This window comes from Narcine bancroftii, chromosome 4 (assembly GCF_036971445.1).
Source record: "Narcine bancroftii isolate sNarBan1 chromosome 4, sNarBan1.hap1, whole genome shotgun sequence".
NCBI classification, from domain to species: domain Eukaryota; kingdom Metazoa; phylum Chordata; class Chondrichthyes; order Torpediniformes; family Narcinidae; genus Narcine; species Narcine bancroftii.
This window is the reverse complement of record NC_091472.1, coordinates 315517762-315530086: the sequence shown is the minus strand read 5'-3', so window position 1 is coordinate 315530086 and position 12325 is coordinate 315517762. Positions and strand designations below refer to the sequence as shown.

Genomic DNA, 12325 nt, shown 5'->3' with positions numbered 1-12325 from the left:
TCCACATTCCCGATGAAGGACTTGGGCTTGGAATGTCGACAGCCTTTTAGACGTTATGTGACCTGCTGAGTTTCTCCGACGTGTTTGCGTGTGGCACTCGACCCTGGCATCTGCAGATTCTAACTCCTGTGCTCAGGGTCCTGACTGATGAAGGTAACCACGCCAAATGCTTTCTTCACTGCCCTGCTTGGCCGAACAGTGGACCAACAACAACCTCACACTCAGCATCACCAAAACCAAGGAGCTGGTTCTGGACTTCAGGAAGGGAAAGCCAGAGGTGTTCGATCCAGTGATCACTGGGGGATCAGAGGTGGAGAAGGTGAGAAAATTTAAATTCCTGGGAGTCACTATCTCAGAGGATCTTTCCTGGACCCAACCCACTAATGCCATTGTGAGGAAAGCCCGTCAGCGCCTCTACTTCCTCAATTATGACACCAGAAACCTTGGCTAATTTCGACAGAGGTACGGTGGAAAGAGTGTTGACCGGCTGCATCACATTCTGGTTTGGGGTCACCAATACCCCTGAGCGTCAAGCCCTCCAAAAGGTAGTGAACACAGCCCAGGACATCAAAGGCAAACACCTCCCCACCATCGAGAACATCTACAGGGAACGCTGCTGTCGGAGAGCAGCAGAGATCATCAAGGATCCACCCCACCCAGCACACGCTCTGTTCTTACTGCTGCCGTCAGGAAAGAGGTCTCGGTGCCTCAAGATTCGCACCCACCAGGTTCAGGAACAGCTGCTCCCCCTCCACCATCAGACTCCTCAGCGACAAACTCAATCAGGGACTTATTTAAGGACTCTAACTTGAGCAGTTTATTTATGACTGAATATTTATATTTTTAATGTTGCAGAGTCAGTTTGTTTACATTTCTCTTTTTTTCTTGAGTACCGTTTACATTAAACGATAAGTCGAAATTCTGCAGGAATGTATGTACTCTGCCAGAAGATTTGAACTTCCAACTGCCATTTATTTAATTCTGGTGTTTGCCCAGCTGCATATTCATGACTGAAGACGGGCTCAGGCCTGATACGTTGCTTCTATCTCTTTACTTCCTGCTGAGTTCCTCTGGTGTTCACTGTGTTTTACTACAATCACAGCATCTGCAGACCTTCTTGTTTCACTTCAATGCGAGAGGCCTGGAGCCTGCATTGAACAGTACCCCCACAGCCCATACTGCTACCTGCTTCGTATCCATCAACCACACTGAATGTTTGAGACGGTTCTTTCCACCAAGAAGATGATGTGGATTGGGAGGAAGCTGTGGGCCTTGCACTGATCACCAACTGCTTATCGCTGCTCCCTTTTCGATCCGTTCACCCATCCCCGGTCACATCCCCTGATACCCCACACCCCTGGGTTCAAAAGCAGTTTTCTTTTCCAACAGCTCTTGAACCTCCCTGTACTCCGCTAACCATAAACTACCCCGGGACTTGGAATGGGCTCTCGGCATTATTTAAACATGACTTTCTTTTTGTCTCAAGTGCAACTGAATATTTATTAATGAATCCTTTAATATTTATTATCCATAGTAAGAGCAGCATGCAATGTAAGCGTGCACTGACCCCGGCCGAACATCACCAGTAACCGGTAGCCGACCATAAATGGGATCCCCTTATTTCCACTCCGTTTTCTGTTGATCAGCCATAGCTCTGCCCATCCTGGAACTCCACGGGCTCTCATCTTGATCCATCTTGGAACTCCACGGACTCTCATCTTGATCCATCTTGGAACTCCACGGGCTCTCGTCTTGATCCTTCCTGGAACTCCACGGGCTCTCGTCTTGATCCTTCCTGGAACTCCACGGGCTCTCGTCTTGATCCATCCTGGAACTCCACGGGCTCTCGTCTTGATCCATCATGGAACTCCATGGGCTCTCGTCTTGATCCTTCCTGGAACTCCACGGGCTCTCGTCTTGATCCATCTTGGAACTCCACGGGCTCTCGTCTTGATCCTTCCTGGAACTCCACGGGCTCTCGTCTTGATCCATCCTGGAACTCCACAGGCTCTCGTCTTGATCCATCTTGGAACTCCACGGGCTCTCATCTTGATCCTTCCTGGAACTCCACGGGCTCTCGTCTTGATCCATCCTGGAACTCCACGGGCTCTCGTCTTGATCCATCCTGGAACTCCACGGGCTCTCGTCTTGATCCATCCTGGAACTCCACAGACTCTCGTCTTGATCCATCCTGGAACTCCACGGGCTCTCGTCTTGATCCACCTTGGAACTCCACGGGCTCTCATCTTGATCCTTCCTGGAACTCTACAGACTCTCGTCTTGATCCATCCTGGAACTCCACGGGCTCTCGTCTTGATCCATCCTGGAACTCCACGGGCTCTCGTCTTGATCCTTCCTGGAACTCCACGGGCTCTCGTCTTGATCCATCCTGGAACTCCACGGGCTCTCGTCTTGATCCTTCCTGGAACTGCAAGAGCTCTCGTCTTGATCCATCCTGGAACTCCACGAGCTCTCGTCTTGATCCATCCTGGAACTCCACAGACTCTCGTCTTGATCCTTCCTGGAACTGCAAGAGCTCTCGTCTTGATCCATCCTGGAACTCCACGAGCTCTCGTCATGATCCTTCCTGGAACTCCACAGGTTCTTGTCTTGATCCTTCCTAGAACTCCACAGACTCTCGTCTTGATCCTTCCTGGAACTGCAAGAGCTCTCGTCTTGATCCATCCTGGAACTCCACGAGCTCTCGTCTTGATCCTTCCTGGAACTCCACAGGCTCTTGTCTTGATCCTTCCTGGAACTCCATCCTGAATCCTTCCTGGAATTCCACGGGCTCTCATCTTGTTCCTTCCTGGAACAAGATCACTGCCTGCATTTGCACTGCCTTTTCCAATGGCTCCAAGACTTTGGTCTAACAATCAACCCCGACAAATGTCAATTTGGCAGATCAACCATGGAGTTCTTGGGGCACAAAATCACAGCAGATGGCATATTCCCATTATGAAACAAGGTAGACACCGTCTGTACCTTCTCCAAATCTTCCACTGTCAAAGGTCTACAGAAGTTTTTGGGAATGATAAACTTTTATCACAGGTCAATTCCCGGAGCTGCTGACATCCTGCAACTACTGTTTAACATTGTCTCCACCAAACACAAGAACATTATCTGGACCTCGGAGGCAGAGGTCGCATTTATGTCTGCCAAAGAAGCATTGGTCAAAGTGGCAATGCTTGCACATCCCAACCCTTAAGCTACTTTGACGCTTAGCACCATGCCTCAGGTACAGCTGTGGGTGCAGTTCTTGAACAATGCATCAACGGCCATTATCAACCCCTTGCTTTCTTCAGTCGCCATTTAAGACCAGCAGAAGTAAAATATAGCACCTTTGATAGAGAACAGTTAGCATTATATTTAGCCACATGACACTTCCATTATATCTTGGAAGATCGACATTTCACTGAATTTACAGACCATTAACCACTCATATTTGCCTTTAGCAAAATGACAGATCCATGGTCGGCAAGACAGCAACGCCATTTGCCCTACATTTCAGAATTCACTACAGACGTGCGCCACATTTCAGGAAAAGACAATCTAGTCACAGATATGTTGTCTAGGCCAAGCGTGTACCATATTCAAGGTGGAATCAACATTGCTGAACTGGCTGCGGCGCAGGCCATGGATCCTGATATTACAGGCATACAGTACAGCCATTATTGGACTGGACATTCAACAGGTGGCACCACAGCACGGTGGACCAGAACTCCTTTGTGACATATCATTAGATTATCCTAGACCATTGGTCCCATTGACATGGAGACAACATCTTTTTGACGACATTCACAGTTTGTCACATCCATCCATCAGGATAGCAGTCAAGATCATGTCAAATAAGTACATATGCCATGGACTGAAGAAGGACGTTGCACAATGGCCACGAATGTGCATCTCCTGCCAATCTGCAAAGATTCAGCGCCACACCAAGGCACCCCTTCAGCCGTTCCTGACAGTATGCAGAAGGTTTTAGCATGTACACATGGACCTAGTCGGACCATTACCAGTGTCACAGGGCATGAAGTATATTCTAACAGTGGTAGACCGCTTCACGCGCTGGCCAGAGGCCATCCCATTACCAGCCAGTGATACTGAAACATGTGCTAGAGTGTTCATCTTGAATTGGATCGCTAGATTCGGTGTGCCTACGCACATAATTTCAGACCGCGGGCCACAGTTTACTTCGGCATTATGGTCTACCATTGCACGTTTTTGTGCTACATGGCTGCACCACACCACGGCATACCATCCGCAGTCCAATGGCCTGGTGGAGCAATTCCATCGACAGCTTAAATCTGCCCCTAAGGCCTGACTCACCGGCCCCAACTGGGTCGATGAGCTACCTTGGGTTCTGCTGGGGGTACGCACGGCTCCAAAAGAAGACTTCTCTGCGTCATCTGCAGAGTTGGTGTATGGTACGGCCCTTACGGTTCTGGAAGATGTTCATTTCACAGCCAACTCTGACCTGGATGTCCTTCAACAACTCCGCAGTGGTATTGCTAACAGCAAGCTGACTTCTACCAACTGGCACGACAACCCTAGACAACAAGTGCCCCCATCACTCCTGAACGCTGACTTTGTATTCGTTCGAAGACAGGTCCCAGGGGCACCGTTACAAAAACCACTTGAAGGTCCATTCTGTGCATTAAGAGAGATGGAGTTGTGTATACCTTGGACATCGGGGAACATTCACAACTATTCAGCATAGACAGACTTAAGCCCGCTCATACACACCCTACTACACCCATTCAGTGCCCTCAGCCCAGACGACGTGGGTGTCCACCTAAGACATGCGTGACTGGCGTTTTAATTTACGGTGACGATTCGAGGGGGGGTAGTGTAGTGGCTGTATAGCAGGCCGAGCAGGCACTCAGCGAGGTAATGCAAACCGCCACCGTCAGTACACAGACTTATCTAAGGGCTGGAGTGCTAGCGGTACTGAGTGCCGAGGGCCAGCACGTTGATCAGCTAGGTCCCCTGCCAAAAGGCACAGGACATTAACAAGTCTCAATTTAAACCTGTTGGTCCCATGGGCCAGCAGCTGTCCCTTAACAAGGTCCCACCTTGTCCCATGGAACCCGGGACAGACGGGGAATAAAAGCCGCTTGTAAAGCTTCAATAAACCAGTCTTGAGTTGACTAGTCTGGCATGTGTTTGTATTTCTTTAGTAGCTCTACCATAGTAGCCGCTATAACATTCCCCTTGTCCTCATCTACCTCCCCACCAGCCTCCACATCTCCTTCTGACAACTACCATGCAATCTCGCCACCAGACTTCTTCCCTCATCCCATCTTCTGCAGGGACCGCTCCCTCCGTGACTCCCCTGTCCACTCCTCCCTCCCCACCAATCATCCCCTTGGGCCAAACCCCCTGGGACCGCAGGAGATGCTCCACTTTTGCCCACATCTCCTCCCTCACCACCATTCGTGATCAAGAGACTATAAGACATAGGAGAAGAATTAGGCTATTCAGCCCATCGAGTCTGCCCCACCATTCCATCATGATCCATTTCCCCACTCAGTCCCACTGCCTGGCCTTCTCCCCATAACCTTTGATGACCTGGCTAAACAAGAACTTTACAATCTGTCTTCAACACACCCAATGACCTGGCCTCCACAACCACCTGTGGCGACAAATTCCACAGATTCACCCCCACTCTGGCTAAAGAAATTCCTCCACATCTCTGTTCTAAGTGGATGCCCTTCCATCCTGAAGTTGTCCCCTCTTGTCCTGGACTCTCCCACTGTGAGAAACAACCTTTCTACATCTACTCTTTCAATATTCAAAATGTTTCAATAGGATCCCCCCTCATTCCCCTAAATTCCAATGAGTCCAGGCCAAGAGCTGTCAAATGCTCCTCATTCCCAGAATCATCCTAGTGAACCTCCTCTGAACCCTCTCCAACCTCCTTTCTTAAAGGAGGAGCCCAAAACTGCCCACAGTTCTCCATGTGAAGTTTCACCAGGGCCTTATAAATCCTCAACATCACATCCCTGCTCTTATATTCTATTCCTCTTGAAATGAACGCCAGCATCGCATTTGCCTTCTTCACCACTGACTCAACCTGCAAATTCTCCTTCAGGTTATCTGCACGAGTCTCCCAGGACCCTTCGCATCTGGGTGTTTTCAATTTTCTCCCCAATGAGAAAATAATCTGTCTGTTTATTTTTTCTACCAAAGTGCGTGACCGTCCACTTTCCGACATTATATTTCATTTGCCACTTCCCTGCCCATTCTCCTCATTTGACTAAGTCCTTCTGCAGCCTCCGTGTTTGTTCATCACGACCCGCTTCTCCACCTCCCTTTGTATCATCCGCAAACTTGACCACATTTATTCCATCATCCAAATCATTAATATACAACATCAAAAGAAGCGGCCACAACACCGACCCCTGTGGACACCATGAGCATCCGGCAGCCAATCAGAATATGATCCTTATATTCTAACTCTCTGCTTCGTTCCCATCAGCCAATGGTCTACCTTCGCTAGTACGTTTCATGTTGTACCATGGGCTCTCATCTTGTTCCGTAGCCTCTTGTGCAGCACCTTGTCAAAGACCTTCTAAAACTCTAAATACACAACATCCACTGCATCTCCCTTATCTGGCTGGCTCGTCACTTCCTCAAAGAATTCCAATAGGTTTGTCAATCAAGATTTTCCCTTAAAGAAACCGTTCTGGGTTTGACCTATCTTATCATGTGTCTTCAGGTACTCTGTAACTTGACAGAGTTGCTCCAGCTCCACTAACCTTGCCTCATGAGACTTATTTTCCAATCCAGGCAACATCCTGGTAAATCTCCTCTGCCCCCTCTCCACAGCTTCCACATCCTTCCTGTTATGAGGTGACCAGAACTGAACACAATACTCTAAGTGGGCTGGAGGACAGTGGAAGGCGGTGAAAGGGGTTGGAGGGGATAGAGGAGGGTAGAGTTTGGTTGGAATGGGGTGCAGATGAGTTGGGAGGGGGTGGAGGGGGGTTTGGGATGGGGTGGATTGGGTTGGAAAGAAGGTGCAGGAGTTGGAAGGGGGTGGATGGGGTTGGGAGGTGGGAGGGAGTAGAGGGAATGGGTGGAGGGGATGGGGACAGGGTCGAGTGGGGGTGGAGTTGCGTTGGGAGGGGGTTTGGGAGGATCTTCTGCCAAACAGGAACACCACAGGTAGCAGAGGGCCAAAGGGGTGTGTGAACCATTGAGCCTTTCATCACGGAACCTTCTAGATCTTGTCTGACAGGTTACAGGAGGGGGGTGTGGGGAGCCATGACGGAGGTTGGCGTAGCATGCTGCTGAAGCAGCCATCAAATCGTGCCTGGCAGCTGCAGCCAAGGAGGCCCAGACAGAGCCTGACGTCGTTAACTGACAGACCCAGCTGTCCGTGGGGGGTGGAAATAGCTCTCAACATCTACCGCTCCGGCCTGGGCTATTTATACATCGGTTAAATATTATCCTCTCACAAAACCCTGCACTTTCAAACCCCGGATCATTGCACCGGCCCCCCTGTGCAGCAGTGAGGGGGATTGAGGGAGGGAGCTGTTCACTCCTGATGCCTAGTATTTTGATGGGGGGGGGGGGTGAGTCCTGATTATTTGACCCTAGCTGATCGTTCACTCTTAGCTTCAGTGTGGCTCAACCTGTGGCTTCTTTCTCATCGGACATCGACGGATAGGTAATCCAACCTTCCTCTCCTCTCACTACCACATGCTTACCACCCCTCCCCCTTCGAGGTATCAGATCCATGACCCTTGGGTTTGCACCTCCATATGTGAGCTACGGACTCCTACCCCCTCTCAGAGCCTCTGCACTCGCATCTCGAGCCTTGCCAATGCAAACGTAGAACATTCCAGAACGCTACTGGCCCTTCAGCCCACGATGTTGTGCTGACCTACTATTCAACCATCTTGTAATGGTATGGATTGTGTATGCTAATTGGCTCGGGATGGCCTGCCCCCTGATGACACTCTTACGTGGACTCCTCCCCTGGGACCCAGGACATAAAGGTCGGGCCACCTTTCCCTTCCCTGCACTTCCCCAGTTTGGATCTGGGGCAGCTCAAGTCTTTTGTGCAATAAAGCCTATAGTTCCCCTCAAGTCTTAGTTATTGCAATTATTGGGGCAACTAATAGTTCCCAACACATCTCACCCTTCCCTCCTTCTTAAACATAACCCTCTGTTTTCCTAACATTCAAGTGCCTGTCAAAGCATTTTCTGAATGTCCCTATTGTACCAGGCTCCACCACCACCCCTGGTGATGCATTCCAGGCCCCCACCCCTCTCTGTGTAAAAAAAACGTACCTCTAAACTTTCCTTCCCTCACCTTGTACAGATGCCCTCTGGTATTTGCTGTTGGTGCCCCAGGATAAAGTGCTGGCTGTCAACACTATCCAAGGCCCTCATAATCTTATACACCTCTATTAAGTCACCTCTCATCTTTCTTCGCTCCAAAGAGAAAAGTCCCAGCTCTACAATCCTTGCTCCATAGGATACATTCTCCAATCCAGGCAACATCCTGGGTGAGTCTCCTCTGCCCCCTCTCTAAAGCTTCCACCTCCTTCCTGCAATGAGGGGACCAAAATGGAACGCAATGCTCCATGTGCAGTCTGAATTGTTGTAGCCACTGCTGTACTGGCCCTGAATGGTTCCCTTTCAACTCTGCCCCACTCCCTGCACCTCCCCGGGATGCCTGGCAATCTCCTTTTCCACTCCCCCACCAATCCTGACAGGGTGGGTATGGAGAGGATATTTCCCCTTGGAGAACATCAAACTGAGCGGGAAGGGGGTGTCTGCCAATTTAAGTCAGCAATGGGGGAAAGTTTTCCCTCTTGAGCCTTGGGATTAGACATTTTAAGATCAAGAGATCCAAGGGGGCAAAAAGGAAAGAGGAGTTGAGGGTCTTATTAAATGTGAAGCAGCCTTGAGGGGCGGAGAGACCTACAGCTGCATCTTCTTCGTGCATTTAAACTGAGGGAGGGAAGGTTTCAAGGAGATGTGTGGGGCAATGTCTAGAAACGACTACCTGGAGCAGTGATGGAAGCAAATATGGCTGTAGGGTTTGAGATTGACGCATGAATATGCAGGGAAACTGAGCAGGTGGTGGTGCTGGAACCACTGTAACAGCAGTGCAGCCGCTGGCACGGACCTGAGGAGAGAGGGGACGTAAGCACAGTGCTCCCCCGCAGGGTCCAATCCCCGCTCCGACTGCTGTCGGCTCCGTACAGCCACAAATGGCCCAGTGAAGGAGCCAGTGGTGGTTTTATTTAAAATCCTGCGACCGCGGGGTCTGCACCCATGATGTCGGGCGATTAGGGGGTTGCAGATTCTGGGGACTGGCGCAGAGCACCAGAAAGTGGAGAGACCACCACCCCCACCCCCCTATCCTGTTGGGGAAGAAGAAGCAGAGGAGATGACTCGCGGGACGGTGACCAGGGTGGCAGACCAGCGAGGGGCTCCATGGCTGAGGAACACACAGGCAGCAGGGCTGTTGGGGACTCGAAGCAAGGAACCCGCGCAGGCTGCGGGTTGCTGGTGGCTGGGGTCAAAGGACTCACATCAGGCGGTGGACTGGCTCCAGTCTAGCTGAAGGGGTACCGGGTATCAGAACCGGGATGGGAGAAGGTACCGAGGGTGTTCAAGGATTCCTGACCATGTCGGAGGTTGGGATCTGGAGCTCGGGTGGCCGACAGGTGGCCGATGGTTTGCACTGGACTCTGTGCAGCTGCGGGGGCTGTGGGAGAGCGGGAGGTGAATCTTTGGACACTCAGGGACTCAGTGGGGGGACAGGGGGGGTCTCTCTTTTGCTTCTCTTTCTCTGACTGTAAGAGGCTCCCGGCAATTTCTGCCGATGGTGAGTCTGTCTGCCTTCAAGGCAATTTCGTGAAATATTACACTATTTTTATTACATGATGATAAAGGATTCTTGAACCTTGGATATGGATCGTTTGCAAGCAGCAGAAGTTTAGTTTAATTGGGGCATCAAAGATTACGGGGAGAAGGCCAGGCATGGGGCTGAGTGGGAAAGTGCTCATGGTTGAATGGTGGGGTAGACTCAATGGGCCAAATAGCCCATTTCTGCTCCTATGTCTTATGGCTTTATCATTCAGCGTAGCGACAGTGTTGAAGGGCCTGTTCTTGTTCTGTACTTCTCTATGTTTAATGATTTTTGCTTGCTAATTGGAGACCTGTAGATATTTTCGTACTGATTACGTCCGAGGCTAATATCCCAAGGGCTGCAGCTAATCAAAATTTGATCCCACCTCACATGAGTGGAAAGGGACGGACTTGGTCAAAGAGTTGATCAGGAGAGAGGTGACGTTCCTGAATTCTACCAGTAGAAATGGAGTCAATCTGGGCTTTCAATGAAATCAGGACTGAAGAGAGAATCATTTACAGGGTGCTGGTTAAAGAGAGGAGGAGGGGCCTGATGGGATTTATAAACCACGACTTGGTTCGAAATAGATAGATCAGAACACGCCCACAATTTTACAAATCTGTAATGAATTGAAGAGGTTCGGATTGACACCGGAAACCCAGGAAAATTTCTACAGAGATGCAGTAGAAAGTTTACTGACCAGCTGCATCACGGTCTGGTATGGGGGACACCAATACCCCGAGTGTAAAGCCCTGCATGAGGTAGTGGACACAGCCCAGGACATCACAGGCAAAACCCTCCCCACCATTGAGAACATCTACAGCAATGGTTCTCAACCTTTTTCTTTCCACTCACATCCCACTTTAAATAATCCCTATGCCATCGGTGCTCCGTGATTAGTAAGGGATTGTTTAAGGTGGGATGTGGGTGGGAAGAAAAAGGTTGAAAGCCACTGTTTTAATCGTCCCTCATTGACTCGTTATGTGCAGGGTTTCAGAACTCCAAAGGAAATGGGCCAACGACAATTTTTATCAAGCAAAAGATTTCAGTAACAATTGGGTCCAGAGCAATGATTCTCAACCTTCCCTTCCCACCCACATCCCACCTTAAACAATCCCTTACTAATCACAGAGCACCGATGGCATAGGGCAGAGGAGGCCAACCTTTTAATTTTTAATTTAGACTTACACCTCGGTAACAGCCCATTTTGGCCCACAAGTCCGTGCCGCCCAATTTAAATGGCCTGCTGCTATGCTGTCGGTCCAAATTAAAAATTAAAAGGTTGGCCACCCCTGGCATAGGGATTACTTAAAGTGGGATGCGAGTGGAAATAAAAAGGTTGAGAACCACTGTTCTATGGGGAACGCTGCCGTCGGAGAGCAGCAGGAATCATCAGGAACCTTGCTGCTGCCATCAGGAAAGAGGTATCGGTGCCACAAGACTCACACCCACCAGGTTCAGGAATAGCTGCTCCCCACCCCCCACCCCCCCACCATCAGACTCCTCAATGAAAAACTCAGTCAGGGACCCATACTTGTGCACTTTATAGTTGTTTTTTTCTCTCTCTGTATTGCACAGACAGTTTGTTTAAGGAAAGACTGGATCGTTACATGGATAGGAGGGGACTAGAGGGGTATGGACCGGGTGCTGGTCAGTGGGACTAGGAGGGTGGGGATTTGTTACGGCATGGACTAGTAGGGCCGAACTGGCCTGTTCTGTGCTGTAAGTGGTTATATGGTCATATGGTTTACATGTGTACGTTGAGTCAGATTTTTTTTTTGCACTGCCAATTAGTGGCAATTCTGCCTCACCTGCAGGAAAATGAATCTCAGGGTTGTATGTAATGTCCCGTATGTCCTCTGACAATAAATCGTAATTCGGAATATTTATCCCAATCAACATGACTGACACGCACTCAGCTGGTCATTTGCCCTGGCAGTCTGTAAAGAACTTGCTGCGCACAAGCTAACTTGTATTCCGACTGCTGAACACAAACGGCTGGAGAAACTCAGCAGGTCGAGCAGCATCGGTGGGGGAAAAATGTTCGACATTGCGGGCCGGAACCCCTCGTCGGGTCTGCGTTGCAACAAATCTCCACTGCCCAGAAACTCAAAAGGCTGCAGAAGGTAACAAACCTTGCCAGGTCCACAGGGGCTCTGACTTCCAGTCCACCAAAGACATCTCCCTCAAGAAGGCAGCCAACATCATAAAGGATTTTCTCCCCACCCCCCCTCCCCATCACCCTGGTGACAACCTCATCTCACTGCTCCCTCTGGGCAGAAGGTACAGAACCTGAAGACCTGCACCTCTAGGTTCAAGAATAGTTTCTTTCCAACAGTCATCAGGCTTTTGAACCTCCTCGTACTACCCCAACCCCAACTACTCGGGACCAAAAATCTATCTGCGCTACTGAATCATCACCGTATTTTCTTGAGGTAAATCCCCTAGTTG

General features: G+C 49.9%; 1 protein-coding gene across 7 annotated transcripts in view; it reads right to left on the bottom strand.

Annotated features, from left to right (window-relative positions):
- The window catches only part of spega (striated muscle enriched protein kinase a), a 341612-nt gene that overhangs the window by 259308 nt on the left and 69979 nt on the right, over positions 1-12325 (bottom strand). The gene's annotated exons all lie outside the window — the stretch shown is intronic.